Source organism: Oncorhynchus mykiss, chromosome 2, assembly GCF_013265735.2.
Source record: "Oncorhynchus mykiss isolate Arlee chromosome 2, USDA_OmykA_1.1, whole genome shotgun sequence".
Lineage (NCBI taxonomy): Eukaryota > Metazoa > Chordata > Actinopteri > Salmoniformes > Salmonidae > Oncorhynchus > Oncorhynchus mykiss.
Genome location: NC_048566.1, coordinates 15,861,801 through 15,879,199, shown reverse-complemented (window position 1 = coordinate 15,879,199; position 17,399 = coordinate 15,861,801).

Sequence of the window (17,399 nt, the reverse complement as noted above, 5' to 3'; positions counted from 1 at the left end):
GAACCACAGCACTAAAACATCACCTTTCCACTAGGTGGCGGTAAAGATTCATTATTACAGTGAGTTCTGCTCTGTAGTACGTTAGTAGCACAGGTCATTTAGGTTCCTGGGGCTTCAATAATCTCCTGGTTAGCTCCTTATTTGTAGTCCGTTATTAATGATATTACTCTATGTATTTCAGACTAAGATAGTTTTGGTTTCATGTATCAGCGGGTATATGTACACACAGAGTACAACACATTAGGAACACCTGCTCTTTCCATGACATACACTGACCAGCTGGATCCAGCTGAAAGCTATGATCCTGTATTGATGTCACTTGTTAAATCCACTTCAATGTGTGTCAGGTTTAAGAAGGAGTTTTAAGCCTTGAGACAATTGAGACATGGCTTGTGTAGGCTAATTGAGACATGGCTTGTGTAGGCTAATTGAGACATGGCTTGTGTAGGCTAATTGAGGCATGGCTTGTGTAGGCTAATTGTGGCATGGCTTGTGTAGGCTAATTGAGGCATGGCTTGTGTAGGCTAATTGAGGCATGGCTTGTGTAGGCTAATTGAGACGTGGCTTGTGTAGGCTAATTGAGACGTGGCTTGTGTAGGCTAATTGAGACGTGGCTTGTGTAGGCTAATTGAGGCATGGATTGTGTAGGCTAATTGAGGCATGGATTGTGTAGGCTAATTGAGACATGGCTTGTGTAGGCTAATTGAGACATGGCTTGTGTGGGCTAATTGAGACATGGCTTGTGTAGGCTAATTGAGACATGGCTTGTGTGGGCTAATTGAGACATGGCTTGTGTAGGCTAATTGAGACATGGCTTGTGTAGGTTAATTGAGGCATGGATTGTGTAGGCTAATTGAGACATGGATTGTGTAGGCTAATTGAGACATGGCTTGTGTAGGTTAATTGAGGCATGGATTGTGTAGGCTAATTGAGACATGGATTGTGTAGGCTAATTGAGACATGGCTTGTGTAGGTTAATTGAGACATGGATTGTGTATATGTGCCATTCAAAGGGTGATTTAAGTGCCTTTGAATGGAGTATGGTAATAGCTGCAGGGCTCCCCGGTTTGAGTGTGTCAAGAGCTGCAACGTTGCTGGGTTTTTATGCTCAACAGCTTCCTGTGTGTGTCAGGAATGGTCCACCACCCAAAGGACATCCAGCCAACTTGAAACAACTGTGGGAAGCATTGGAGTCAACATGGACCAGCAACCCTGTGGAGCAAATCCATGCACCAATGAATTGAGGATGTTCTGAGGGCAAAAGGCGGGGGTGCAGCTCTATATGAGGAAGTTGTTCCGAATGTTTTGTACACTCAGTATATACAGTATATCATATCATGGTGGGTAGACCAACATTAGTCCCAGAGAAAGACATACACCTTATTTCCAGCATGGGTGGCACTGATCCTCATAGACATAGAGTAGTCCAAACTGTGTATGATTCACATGGTGGCACTGATCCTCATAGACATAGAGTAGTCCAAACTGTGTATGATTCACATGGTGGCACTGATCCTCATAGATGTAGAGTAGTCCAAACTGTGTATGATTCACATGGTGGCACTGATCCTCATAGACATAGAGTAGTCCAAACTGTGTATGATTCACATGGTGGCACTGATCCTCATAGATGTAGAGTAGTCCAAACTGTGTATGATTCACATGGTGGCACTGATCCTCATAGACATAGAGTAGTCCAAACTGTGTATGATTCACATGGTGGCACTGATCCTCATAGACAAATGTTATTTGTCACAAACACATGTTTAGCAGATGTTATTGTGGGTGTAGCAAAATGCTTGTGTTCCTAGTACCAACAGTGCTGTAATATCTAACAATTCACAACACACACAATTACAAAAAAGCTAAAAGTAAAATAATGGAATTAAGGAATATATAAATATTAGGATGAGTGATGTCAGAGTGGCACACTAAAATACAGTAGAAAAAAACATAGTATATAAATATCAGATGAGTAAAGCAAAAAATCTGTAAACATTATTAGAGTGACTAGTGCTACAGGCGCCACTACAGATCCGGGTTCGACCAGGAGACCCATGAAGCGGCGCACAACTGGCCTAGCGTCGTCCAGGTTAGAGGAGGGTTTTGTCCTTGTCCCATCGCACTCTAGCGACTCCTGTGGGGGAACAGGCGCATGAACGCTGACACGGCCAACAGTTGTACGGTGTTTCCTCCGACACATTGGTGTGGCTGGCTTCCGGGTTAAATGAGCAGTGCGGCTTGGCAGGGTCGTGTTTCAGAGGTCCAAGAGACTCTCGACCGTCGCCTCTCCCGAGTCCGTACGGGAGTTGCAGCGATGGGACAGGACTGTAACTGCCAAGAGACTCTCGACCTTCGCCTCTCCCGAGTTCGTACGGGAGTTGCAGCGATGGGACAGGACTGTAACTGCCAAGAGACTCTCGACCTTCGCCTCTCCCGAGTCCGTACGGGAGTTGCAGCGATGGGACAGGACTGTAACTGCCAAGAGACTCTCGACCTTCGCCTCTCCCGAGTCCATACGGGAGTTGCAGCGATGGGACAGGACTGTAACTGCCAAGAGACTCTCGACCTTCGCCTCTCCCGAGTCCGTACGGGAGTTGCAGCGATGGGACAGGACTGTAACTGCCAAGAGACTCTCGACCTTCGCCTCTCCCGAGTCCGTACGGGAGTTGCAGCAATGGGACAGGACTGTAACTGCCAAGAGACTCTCGACCATCGCCTCTCCCGAGTCCGTACGGGAGTTGCAGCGATGGGACAGGACTGTAACTGCCAATTGGATATCACAAAATTGGGGAGAAAAGGGGTAAACAATACAATTATTCACATGGTCTGACTAACATAGAGGAGGAACAGTGGTACCTCTTAAGAATGTTTGAGATACTCATTGTTGCCCCTCCCATTTAAAACACACACCTGAAATAGTTCATTTATGGCAGACGCGTTCTTCTTCGTTAGAAGGAAGGATGTGTTTTTTATGAAGAACATGTGAAACCAAAGAAAAAGCCTTTACCCACCCTGGATTTGTGATGTTATGTTTATCTGATCCTGCCACATTGCTAGGCAACAGTGACTTTAATCACTATTCCATACATCGGCTGCGTAAGGGGAGGTGGACTCAGTCAGCAAAAGCTAACGTCAGGTCAGATATTTATTGTGCATTGTGTAATAGATTTATCACATGCAACCGGTTCCAGTTTTCAAATATAACTGTCTCTAGTCTTTAACTCCTGACTCCTGCCTGCTGTGCTCCAGGCCTACTCCTGCCAGTACCATTCTCCTGGCCTGTCTCAAGTCTTTGACTCCTGCCGGCTGTGCTCCAGGCCTACTCCTGCCAGCACCATTCTCCTGGCCTGTCTCAAGTGTTTGACTCCTGCCTGCTGTGCTCCAGGCCTACTCCTGCCAGTACCATTCTCCTGGCCTGTCTCAAGTCTTTGACTCCTGCCTGCTGTGATCCAGGCCTACTCCTGCCAGTACCATTCTCCTGGCCTGTCTCAAGTGTTTGACTCCTGCCTGCTGTGCTCCAGGCCTACTCCTGCCAGTACCATTCTCCTGGCCTGTCTCAAGTCTTTGACTCCTGCCTGCTGTGCTCCAGGCCTACTCCTGCCAGTACCATTCTCCTGGCCTGTCTCAAGTCTTTGACTCCTGCCTGCTGTGCTCCAGGCCTACTCCTGCCAGTACCATTCTCCTGGCCTGTCTCAAGTGTTTGACTCCTGCCTGCTGTGCTCCAGGCCTACTCCTGCCAGTACCATTCTCCTGGCCTGTCTCAAGTCTTTGACTCCTGCCTGCTGTGCTCCAGGCCTACTCCTGCCAGTACCATTCTCCTGGCCTGTCTCAAGTGTTTGACTCCTGCCTGCTGTGCTCCAGGCCTACTCCTGCCAGTACCATTCTCCTGGCCTGTCTCTTCTCCTGTCGTCCCTGCCTTACTACATTAGAGTCAAGGAGTGAGCATTGACATGGCATGGGCACAACTTTCCATATACCCCACTGCTCTCATTATAGAGATACATGTTTAATAGGATCTCTGGGGCTACTAACCTTGGATCAGGTCTTATTTTAGGGTCATTTATTAACCATTCCTACTGAGGTTTGTTTATATAGAAACAGCCTGTGTGTGAGTGTGAAGGGGAAGTATTTCTCTGAGCTGCGGTCCACAACCAGACATGTTTGTTTTGGCTGTTTTTACTATCATGAGGCACACGCCCACACTAGCTGCTGCAATATCATGCCTCCAGAGAGCGGGAAAAGATTATGGAGCTTCAAACTTTAGTAGCCTACTTTACAACTTGAGGCCTGCTATACTTTCACTTGGGTTAGTCACGTCATACATCACACACACCGAAGAAACTTGACTACGAGTCAGGGTTGCCAGGTCTAACTAAAATGTCTAGCACAATGACCACTCAAAACCCACCCAAAAGGCCTGAAAACTAGCCCATATTTTTTTTGTTCACAGCAATTGGAGTTGCCTCATGTATACAATAAACCATTTTTCCATAATGTTATCGAGCCAATTAAGAAGAAATATTGTCGTAACAACATTATTAAAAAAAAAAATGATTTCCATCAACATAATAATTATTACAAACTGTGACATGACGGGATAAACGAATTCGAATATGTAGAAAGGGAAAATAAAATGACCTTATTAAACTCACCAGATCCTTTTCCATCAATGGATATCAATATAACTTGTTTGACTGCTATGACTAAGCAATAATGCATGAGGGGGGTATGGTATAAGGGCTGTTCTTAAAACCTCTTTGGGCTAGGGGTCAGTATTTTCACGTCCGGATGAAAAGCATGCCCAAAGTAAACTGCCTGCTACTCAGGCCCAGAAGCTAGGGTGTGCATATTATTAGTAGATTTGGATAGAAAACACTGAAGTTTCTAAAACTGTTTGAATAATGTCTGTGAGTATAACAGAACTGATTTGGCAGGCAAAACCCCGAGCACAATCCATCCAGGGAAAAAATGTTGAGGTCAATCTGTTTTCCATACTTTTCTATGGTAAGCCCTTTTTAATAGGAATCTGCTTGCAGTTCCTATGGCTTCCACTAGATGTCAACAGTCTTTAGAAATTGGTTGATGTTTTTCTTTCGAAAAATTAAGAAGTAGCCCTGTTGTTTCCAAGTGTCACTCAGATGGACTCAAGTCTTTTGGTGCGCACGACCTGGAACACGCTTCACTTTGTTTTCGTCCGGTATTGAACACAGTATATCCCGTCTTAAATGTGATCGATTATTTAAGTTTTAAAATACCTAAGGTTGGATTAGGAACGTTGTTTAAAATGTGTGGACCAAGTTTACAGGTAACTTATTAGATACTTTGTAGTCATGTTGGGCGAGTTGGAACCGGTGTATTTTCTGAATCAAAAGCGCCAAATAAATTGACATTTTGGGGATATAAAGAAGGAATTTATTGAACAAAAGAACCATTTGTGATGTTTAAGGGACATTTTGGAGTGCCAACAGAAGAAGATCTTCAAAGTTAAGGCATGAATTATATCGTTATTTCTGACTTTTGTGTCGCACCTGGCTGGTTGAAATATGATTTATGTGTTTGTATGTGGAGCGCTGTCCTCAGATAATCGCATGGTCCACTTTCGCCAGAAAGCTTTTTTGAAATCTGACACCGCGGCTGGATTAACGAGAAGCTAAGCTTTATTTTGATGTATTACACATGTATGTTTAGTGAATTTTTATTATGAGTATTTCTGTTTTTTAATTTTAAACCCAGTTTATAACTGTAAATAAATCCCTTTTACGCATGTGCATAACTATTCAACTTTGTCATGGTTCTCTTAGATGCAGGTAGCCTATAAACACAAATGCTTTGTTTGTAAATTATGACTTAGTGTTGGAGTGTGCCCCTGGTAATCTGTAAATAAAAAAACAAGTAAACATTGCCATCTGGTTTGTTTAATATAGGGAATTTGAAATTATTTATACTTTTACTTTCAATACTTAAGGATCAAAAGTAAATGTAATTGCTAAATTATTAAAACCAAATACTTTGACTTTTACTCAAGTAGTATTTTACTAGGTAACTTTCACTTTTACTTAGCAATTTTCTATTAAACTTAACTTTTACTCAAGTATGACAATTGGGTAATTTTTCCACCACTGTACATTCGTGGTGCAACATAGAACTCGCAATCTGCAACCAATAAATTTTTACCTGCGACATGTTTGTGAAAATAACGAACATGGCAACTCTACTATCAGTTGTATTTCAGTCATGGCGCAGACCATATTAAATCGCATGATATCATTCATGTCACCCCACCGTGAAAAATCGACCACAATACCGCCTACCAAAGGGCCGTTAGGCTAGATTCTTCACGGCTGATGCCACATAACTAAACTACATCGCAGTCTCGGTTAGTTAAAACTTCTTATGGCTTGGGGCAGTATTGAGTAGCTTGGATGAATAAGGTGCCCAGAGTAAACTGCCTGATACTCAGTCCCAAAAGCTAAGATATGCATATTATTAGTAGATTTGGAAGTTTCTAAAACTGTTTGAATGATGTCTGTGAGTATAACAGAATTCACATGAGCTCACATTAGCCAGCAGCATACCACCCTGCATACCACTGCTAGCTTGCTTCTGAAGCTAAGTAGGGTTGGTCCTGGTCAGTTCCTGGATGGGAGACCAGATGCTGCTGGAAGTGGTGTTGGAGGGCCAGTAGGAGGCACTCTTTCCTCTGGTCTAAAAAATCCCACTGCCCTGTGTAGGGTGCTGTCTTTCAGATGGGACGTTAAATGGGTGTCCTAACTCTCCGAGGTCATTAAAGATCTCATGGCACTTATTGTAAGAGTAGGGGTGTTAACCCCGGTGTCCTGGCTAAGTGTGTGTTTGAGGGAAAGAGGTGAGAACACTCTGTTTCTTTGACCTGGCGACAGAACCTTGTTATGGCAGTGCCAGATACTGTGGATGTGGAGAATCTGAAAGAACCAGTTTTGGAGTGTGTACCTGTCACACACACACACACGTATGAAAACACGCAACTATAGGTAAATATCCGTACATTTAATTGCCCTTATACCTAAAAACAAAGAACAATTCAATTAAAGACCCACATAATTAGCAAATCATGTTTATTTTCCCCCATTAAAAACACTCTTACATATCTGTCTAGATTAGAACTGTTGCTGTTAAAATACAATAAATCATTTAAAATCTTAACTGGAATAAACTGATTGATCACATCACACAGATGTATAACAGAACATACACACAGGCGCCGCTTTTGATAGTGCAAAGTAATAGTACAGATTTAAAATGACTGTAGAAAGTCTTGTTGAAAAAAAGGTGTAGGGTGTAACTGTTGCTGTTAAAATACAATAAATATTTTCACATCGCAGATGTAGACCAGAAAACAAACACACACAGTCCTAATGAGAGGTGTGTAGCTGGTTGAAGTTTTCAACAAGTATGTCTATTTTGGGCTCAGTTTTTGACAGTGCAACCCTGAGGTCAGCATCTAGTCTTTTTCTGTACTTTTTTTTTTTTAAGTACGCCAGAGTTGAGAACCCTGACTCACATACTGGAGGTATGTGGTGCCAAACTGTATCAGAACATCTACCGCTTCCTGCTGTAGATGGGCGACCCAGAACTGTGTGGGTGTTTGCCTCAAAAAGCATCTTGCTTCAATCAGTTTATCCTGAATGAAAATGATTTAACAGCAACAGTGCCAACCTATACTTGTTTGTAACAATAATTTCCACAGTAAGATGTACAGTAGGCCTGATCATGTTTCATCTTCATATGTACTGTTACTTAGGGTTGCACTTATCAGTAAGCTAGCTTTGGCTAACGTTAGCTAACGATTAGCTGGGGATTGTTTGAAAGAGAAACTCACATCTACTATTATGAGCGACAGTGCTCCCTTATTTGTTTATCATCACCTGTTAGAAAATTACAACAATGCCTTGCTAGATGACTTACTTTTACACTGTAGAAGCATTGTTTCCTGAAGCATTGTCCCCTGTTCTGAAATAACTCACTGGGTTTAACGTCATGCTGTGAATGTTTGGTCAGGCCGTGTTGTTTCAATTTGTTCGTTTTGTGAGACTCGACATTAGTAAGCATTTCCCGTACTAAACACATTGCAGGCGCTCCTAGTTATTTCTCAAAGTTAGTAGGAAACCAAGAGAGCGAAACTGTATCGCTGGATGACCTCGGTCAGAATTTCTGACTGGTTTGAGTCCATTTCACGACAGCGGTGCAGTTTGTAGGTTGCAGAGTGATCTTCAATAAAACTGCAGAACAAAATATCTGGTAAACCGTGAAGCACACGGACATCTCCCCCACTCGCGCAGCTGCCAAACTGAGCAGAGACACCGCTGCAAAGCAGAGAGCGCACTGAACAGAGAGCGCAGTTGCACTTGGCCATATCAATTATAGCAATGAATTAAATAATTATACATTTACTCTGACACGTTGCGACCCACCATTAACAGGTCCTAGAAAGGCTGGCCTACGCTATTGGTTGCATTTATGACACGGGTCGTTCGTTGTATTGATCTCAGTATGTACATTTTTTTCATGTATTTTTTATTTAACCTTTATTTAACCAGGTAGGCAAGTTGAACAAGTTCTCATTTACAATTGCGACCTGGCCAAGATAAAGCAAAGCAGTTCGACACAAACAACAACACAGAGTTACACATGGAGTAAAACAAACATACAGTTAATAATACAGTATAAAAATAAGTCTATATACAATGTGAGCAAGTGAGGTGAGATAAGGGAGGTAAAGGTAAAAAAGGCCATGGTGGCGAAGAAAATACAATATAGCAAGTAAAACACTGGAATGGTAGATTTGCAGTGGACGAATGTGCAAAGTAGAGATAGAAATAATGGGGTACAAAGGAGCAAAATAAATCAAATAAATACAGTAGGGAAAGAGGTAGTCGTTTGGGCTAAGTTATAGGTGGGCTGGTGTTTAAAGCGAGTGAGGGAGATAAGTGTTTCCAGTTTCAGAGATTTTTGTAGTTCGGACCAGTCATTGGCAGCAGAGAACTGGAATCATTTTAATAATTTGTGTGGTATAAACAAATAGTATTGTAACGTCTCCAGTCATATAAAATGATGTAGAATTACAGGAAAGGCCCTTTTTTAAATTGGAACCACAAACCCCTTAGTCTTCGGGACTGAGCCCCGAAAGAATATGGAACTCTGGAGACGGCCCCGGCCTGCCGGATAATAACGAATTCTATGGAACCCTGGAGACGGCCCCGGCCTGCCGGATAATAACGAATGCTATGGAACTCTGGAGACGGCCCCGGCCTGCCGGATAATAACGAATTCTATGGAACCCTGGAGACGGCCCCGGCCTGCCGGATAATAACGAATGCTATGGAACTCTGGAGACGGCCCCGGCCCCGGCCTGCCGGATAATAACGAATTCTATGGAACCCTGGAGACGGCCCCGGCCTGCCGGATAATAACGAATGCTATGGAACTCTGGAGACGGCCCCGGCCTGCCGGATAATAACGAATTCTATGGAACTCTGGAGACGCCCCGGCCTGCCGGATAATAACGAATTCTATGGAACCCTGGAGACGGCCCCGGCCTGCCGGATAATAACGAATTCTATGGAACCCTGGAGACGGCCCCGGCCTGCCGGATAATAACGAATGCTATGGAACTCTGGAGACGCCCCGGCCTGCCGGATAATAACGAATTCTATGGAACTCTGGAGACGGCCCGGGCCTGCCGGATAATAACGAATTCTATGGAACTCTGGAGACGGCCCCGGCCTGCCGGATAATAACGAATGCTATGGAACTCTGGAGACGGCCCCGGTCTGCCGGATAATAACGAATTCTATGGAACTCTGGAGACGGCCCTGGCCTGCCGGATAATAACGAATTCTATGGAACTCTGGAGACGGCCCCGGCTAATAACGAATGCTATGGAACTCTGGAGACGGCCCCGGCCTGCCGGATAATAACGAATGCTATGGAACTCTGGAGACGGCCCCGACCTGCCGGATAATAACGAATTCTATGGAACTCTGGAGACGGCCCCGGCCTGCCGGATAATAACGAATTCTATGGAACTCTGGAGACGGCCCCGGCCTGCCGGATAATAACGAATGCTATGGAACTCTGGAGACGGCCCCGGTCTGCCGGATAATAACGAATGCTATGGAACTCTGGAGACGGCCCCGGCCTGCCGGATAATAACGAATGCTATGGAACTCTGGAGACGGCCCCGGCCTGCCGGATAATAACGAATTCAACATGAGAAAGGCTAAATACTTTTCTACGTTGAAGGGACACAATTAACACAACTAGATACATTTCTATGAGAATGAAGGACATTGGCATTCTATAAGCATCTGATCGAACAACCGATTAAATTGATCAAATTAAATAGTAAACTCACGTGCTTGAATGTGTGCTAAGCTGAAGAGTCCTCTAAACTGAATAAAACGGCAGCTTTAATTTGTCTGGAATGCATTTGGGTCTCTGAAATGCAGCGTACGGCAACTTGTATTCAACTTGTTTGCTCAATGCGTATCCTGTCTTCCAAGGTCAGAGAAGTTCATACATGAATGATCGTGCGGAAAAGTGTCTCTTGATACGCTATGACTCCGCCCTCAGCATAAAGACACATGTTACTTTCAATCATTAATTCAAAATATTATTTTGTGCCAAAACACCATATCAGCTATATGAAAACTAACGGTCGTAGTGTGCACTGCACTCTGCATGTGACATAAGCAGTTTAAATCACTTGTTGTGGAGCAACACAATCTCACATTCAATTCGTGCATATATGTACATAATGCACAGCCTTTCATGGACAAATTGTCCGGCCACAATTTTATGTATTGGATTTTAATTGTTTTTTCGGACAAAAGCCGTAATTACCAGCTAAGGGAAACTGTCGCATTTTCCCATCAAAGTTGTGTTTCCATCAAATTGACTTGTTGCAGCTAAAAGTCTGCGTGTAAATACGTAGTGCACATGTTTTATTTGAGGTTTAATTTCCATTTACTGAATGAAAAATACAAGTTAAATGAGTTTCCATGCATTTTCAACTCTAGGCCTACTGATTGGTTTGTCACATAATAATGTAGCGAAATTGCCGACTCTGGTATTGGCAGGTGCGCTCTATCCAACAGCGTGCTGATACAGTGCAGGTATAGCCTACTACATGATGAGGTTATCATGGACAAAAGTTAAAGATTATTTGTATTTGTCAAATGTCAAGCATCGATCATTATGTCACCAGAATAAGGCCCTTCATCAACCTCATAGCTGTGCACTTTCACCACCCTGTGAAGTTCATAATTTCTTTCATCTGTAGCCTAATAAACTGCATGCTTTCCCGTGTTGCTGTGACATTTTTTATCCGACATGTAGACTACTTTACTCGCATTAGAAGGTTGGATGGAAACATGGTTAATGTCAAGCCATTCTGAGGATGGTGGAATTATATTTTGGATGAATGTGCGCATGCCTACAGGAGACTTTTGAAGTTGCCTAATCAGATTAAAACTGGTTGTGACTGGTTGTGTTAATTACACATATAAAAGGTAATACATTTTAAAAGTTAAAGGATAAATATTTAGGCTATATTGAAGCTCTATGTTCTAGGTGCAGAGAGGAGGCAGTGTTAAGCTTTCCTGACAAACTGGGCCTGCCGGGAGCATATGTGGTCACATTATTATAGGACCATTTGGGAGAATGATGATCTGAAACAGCTTATTCAGTATCAGAATAAAAAATACAGCCAGACTGGCCTGGTACTGTGCCTTTCTAGACCTTATAAACTGTCAGAGTAGACCCACAACTGATCCAAATGGAATGAAATGAAACTTTCAAATCACAAGACTTTTTCACTGCAGCCTAGAGTACAATTTTGTACTAATTTGAAAACAATAATGAAATGATTCATTGCATTGTGGTGTTGTAGGCTACTATAGTCTAGGTAATAATTGTATTGTCCCTAAACAAGATCAATAGGGGAGCTTTTTGATCTGTGTTTCATGTCTTCACTGTTTTTTCATGTGTAATGATGCACCTGGCTTGTCAGCTGCATATCAGCTATTCCGATTTGTTCTTGTCTAGGGTAGCCTAGTGGTTAAAGTGTTGGACTAGTAACTGAAAGGTGGCAAGTTCCAATCCCTGAGCTGACAAGGTACAAATCTGTCATTCTGCCCCTGAACAGGCAGTTAACCCACTGTTCCTAGGCCATCCTAAGAATTTGTTCTTAACTGACTTGCCTAGTTAAATAAAGAAAACAATTTATATTGGATATTGATGTAGTTTTGAATGCTTTTATGTGTGGTATGATTGCTACAGTAGTTAGCCTATTGCAGACCTGGACAAACGATCCGCCTAACACTATTGTCACTATGAATGGTGGATAGAGGGCAGGATAGATCTTTAGGCTGGTAGACTATACTGACCTGTGGTATAGTAAAAGTTAACACACTAAAAAGCGTAGTGCATAAGGGAAGTACCAAAACACCTTGATATAGAGGAGGCGCATGCAAACAAATGCTTTACATTTGGCTAGGATGGAAGAAATTATTTAGTATAACCTGCAATAGAACAAATGTTAACCAGGAACATTTTTACCCCCCCTCCCCACCCCAGTATATGGCGATATGTCCCTAATCCTTCAATAAATCACTTTGGGATCACAAATTTGTCACGGACAGTGGTTAACAGTCAGCAACTCAGCTAGAATTGGGCATTTGGATTTGCCTATAGGACAACAAAATAATAGGCCTGTACACTTGATTTAGGCTACATTATTGCATGCTAAATGTTTCTGATCAGTGATAGATGACTCACCTCCTGTCACGTCCTGACCATTTTTATGTCTCTATTTTAATGTGGTCAGGGCGTGAGTTGGGGTGGGCATTCTATGTTTTTGTTCTATGTGTTATAGTTCTATGTGTTTGGCCTGGTATGGTTCCCAATCAGAGGCAGCTGTCTATTGTTGTCTCTGATTGAGAGCCATACTTAGGCAGCCTGTTTTCCCACTATGGTTTGTGGGTAGTTGTTTTCTGTGTTTTACCATACAGAACTGTTTCCATTTTCATTGTTTCACTTTGGTTATTTTGTATTCAGTGTTCAGTTATATTTCATTAAAATGGACACTTACCACGCTGCGTTTTGGTCCGATCTTTCATACTCCTCATCAGATGAAGAAGATAGTTACACCTCCACTTATTTGTCCAGCGAACCTGGTCTCAGAGCATTTTGTATTATTCTGTATGTAAACGTGAAACACTCCATTTAGTATGATACGTTACGAATTACAATTTGTATATGTTACAAATTTGCAAAATATTTTTACCTTTATTTAACTAGGCAAGTCAGTTAAGAACAAATTCTTATTTACAATGACGGCCTAGGAACAGTGGGTTAACTGCCTGTTCAGGGGCAGAACGACAGATTGTCAGCTCGGGGGTTTGATCTTGCAACCTTCCGGTTACTAGTCCAACGCTCTAACCACTAGGCTACCCTGCCGCCCCAATATGTTACTAATTTGAGAGGGGATGGGTGTGCCATTCAATATTCATTACCAGACCAGAAAGGTAGATCATACCACAGTATACAGCATCTCCATCCAGTACAAGGTATATGGGCAGACATGACAAACACCTCTAGAAACTCATGTACTGATAAGAAAGGCAATACTCCTGCCAGCTCACTATTGAAGTAGCCAAATGCTTCTGCTGTAGAGTGTGAGAGATGAGGCTTGAGGGTTTGACACTCACTGACATTTTGACTGTTTCTGATTCTAGGAATAAGAAGAGCTTCGGCTATTAACAGATACAAATACAGTTTTGCCTCTAGCCTCGTCCCCTCACCCTGTCACACTGATCTCAGACCTTCCATTCTCCTGAGGAACTCAGCTCAAACAGATGCTTGTCCTTTCTGCCTCTGATCTCATGTGGACATACGTAAACAGCATCTAACCAAATTACAGGCGTTGTGTTAGTATGAAATTAGTTCTGGGTTAACAAAGATTACCTTGTCCCGCATGTCACAGCCAGTGTATGAGTATGAATGAAGGATAATTATGTCTCTGAGCTGAGGGGCTGAGTTCATGTTGCACAAAGAACTAACTGAGGAAAAGGTTTTAACTCATCATCGTGACATCGATCCCAAGAGTGGGCGAAAACGACTAAACAGATAGTCTGCAATTACATCTAGTGTTGACACAGCAGTAAGTAGCTAACGTTACACAAGACTTGACCAAGCCAGAACAGCTCATAGTGTAGTGCGAGGCAGCATCTTGTACAACCCCCGGACACAAGTCTATCACAGTGCCTTAACCACAATCTCCTTAATGCCGAATTCTAATCAGAGATGCATCAAGGCCCATTTTTACAGTCTTTGGTATGATTCAGCCATGGACTCAACTCACAACATTCCAATCTCAGGGTAGACACTCTAACCACAAGGCCACTGAGCAGTGTTTGTTAACTACCACTGATACTGTGCAGGGTTTTGTTGTTGCAGCCTGGTCTCAGATCAAAACGTATTAGGAAGGTTGTTTTGCTTTGTGTTGTTTGTGTACTACTGTCATTATGGGAGTGCAATACTGTGGTTTGGATAGTATGTTCTGTTTTCATTTTATCTGTTGGAGTCTGGAAATAGGAAGGATCCCTTATTATAGGAAGGACATTTAGGTCTATATCGAAGGTTATTGGGAAGGTGTGGGAAATATGTACCTTCTGGGTCAGAAAGATGAGACCAGACACCTGTCAAGGAATGGACCTGATATCATCCAGTGTAAGAAGAGCTGTTGACACACGACATTTGTTCTCCCAAGAGCTGCGATGTGGTATTGTATTGTGTTGTGTTGAGCTGCTGTGGTTGCCCTCTCTGTGTTGAGAGTTGAGTATTGTTACATTAGCATGGGTGATGCTGCTGCTTTGTGCAGTGCTGTTAGTGTAGCCTGTTTGCTGTTGTGTTTTATCATCACCCGGTGACTACCCCACTGACAGCCTTATATGGCTCTGATATGAACTATCATGTTAGTGACAATAAAACGAGGAAGTGGGCAGAATCATTTACTCAAGATCGTACGATTAAGACGGTCAGACATAATGGACCAATCCAATGTTGACCAACCACTCTGGTTGTTGGATCAGCTCTGTCATGCGGATGGTGTCAATTAAGTTGATTTGTGTGTTCTGTAAGTAACCTTACCTACAGTATATCAAGAAGGCTAAGGTACAGAAAAGCTTTTAGGCCAACGGTAGTGTTTTGGCCCAATCATCCTATGTAGCCTTTTTTACTCATGTTCCACCGTCTTGCAATGTTGAGGTTTGTGGAGGATTATGGGAAAACAGAGTCGCCTTAATCCATCATGCAATCATGTTTAATCATGTAATGCATCATGTTTTATCATGTAATGCATCATGTTTTATCATGTAATGCATCATGTTTTATCATGTAATGCATCATGTTTAATCATGTAATGCGATCACGTTTTATGCCTAGTTTAATGTTTTTATGGGTTTGAGAGAGGTGTGTGTGTGTGTGTGTGTGTGTGTGTGTGTGTGTGTGTGTGTGCGCAGTGTTTCTTATCAGTATTATTAGCTTGATGTATCAGTATCTGGGGTGTTTGTGGACAGATATCTGTTATACACTCCTGAAATATAACACACCTGCTTTAAATGTCTGTCTCTCTATCTCTCTGATTCTACAATCCATGCTATGTGTCCAAAGTTAAAACTGAGTTCCCTTGCTTTCACAGTGGTGTCTCAGCTGAGTAGCTGTGTCAGTGTCCAGACCGTTGGCTGTAACACTGTACATGCCAACTGTACAATGACCTATCAACTCTCAGAGCCCCTGCCAGGATCGCCCTCAACCTGTGTAACACAGTGGTTGGATGCAAATGTGAGTGACCATATGATTGCTTATTTGGAGGCTACATCTGTATAGCTGGGATCAACATGGTCACCAGCCCTGATTCAACTAATCAAGGTATTGATGATCAGTTGAGTAGTTGAATCAGGTACATTTCTGTAGCTATCCTGGACCAGGGTCAGTGACCAGTGAGTTATGCAAAGCTGTGTCAACACAGAGGAACACCATTTTGTGGTTTGTATTTTATTTAGGGCACTGTTCTCACTAACAGCAAAGAGATTGACAAAGATCGTGTTGTGTTTCAGACCAGTCAATCTATTACCATCATATGCTGCATGGACAGACTGAAGTACTTAGAGGAATGCACACATAATACAACGCTGTGTAGAATATGTTTACCCTCCACTACAACCCTGTTGTTACTGTATGGTTACTGTTTGTGTTGGGACAACATGAAAATCAAATCAAAGTTTATTTGTCACGTGCGCCGAATACAACAGGTGTAAACCTTACAGTGAAATGCTTACTTACAGGCTCTAACCAATGGTTTGGAGAAAAAAGAGAGGAAAAAAAAGGTTGTGTGTGTGTGTGTGTGTGTGTGTGTGTGTGTGTGTGTGTGTGTGTGTGTGTGTGTGTGTGTGTGTGTGTGGGTAAGTAAAGAAATAAAACAACAGTAAAAAGACATTTGAAAAAAGAGTAGCAAGGCTATATACAGACACCTGTTAGTCAGGCTTATTGAGGTAGTATGTAGGTATGGTTAAAGTGACTATGCATATATGATGAACAGAGAGTAGCAGTAGCGTAGAAAGAGGGGTTGGTGGGTGGTGGGACACAATGCAGATAGCCTGGTTAGCCAATGTGCAGAGGAGCACTGGTTGGTCGGGCCAATTGAGGTAGTATGTACATGAATGTATAGTTAAAGTGACTATGCATATATGATAAACACAGAGTAGCAGCAGTGTAAAAGAGGGGTTGGGGGCGGGGGGGGCACACAATGCAAATAGTCGGGTAACCATTTGGTTACCTGTTCAGGAGTCTTATGGCTTGGGGGTAAACACTGTTGAGAAGCCTGTTTGTCCTAGACTTGGCACTCCGGTACCGCTTGCCATGCGGTAGTAGAGAGAACAGTCTATGACTGGGGTGGCTGGGGTCTTTGACAATTTTTAGGGGCTTCCTCTGACACCGCCTGGTGTAGAGGTCCTGGATGGCAGGCAGCTTTGCCCCAGTGATGTACTGGGCCGTACGCACTACTCTCTGAAGTGCCTTGCGGTTGGAGGCTGAGCAATTGCCGTACCAGGCAGTGATGCAACCGGTCAGGATGTTGCAGCTGTAAAACCTTTTGAGGATCTCAGGATCCATGCCAAATCTTTTTAGTTTCCTGAGGGGGAATATGCTTTGTCGTGCCCTCTACACTACTGTCTTGGTGTGTTTGGACCAATCTAGTTTGTTGTTGATGTGGACACCAAGGAATTTGAAGCTCTCAACCTGCTCCACTACAGCCCTGTCGATGAGAATGGGGACGTGCTCCTTTTCCTGTAGTCCAC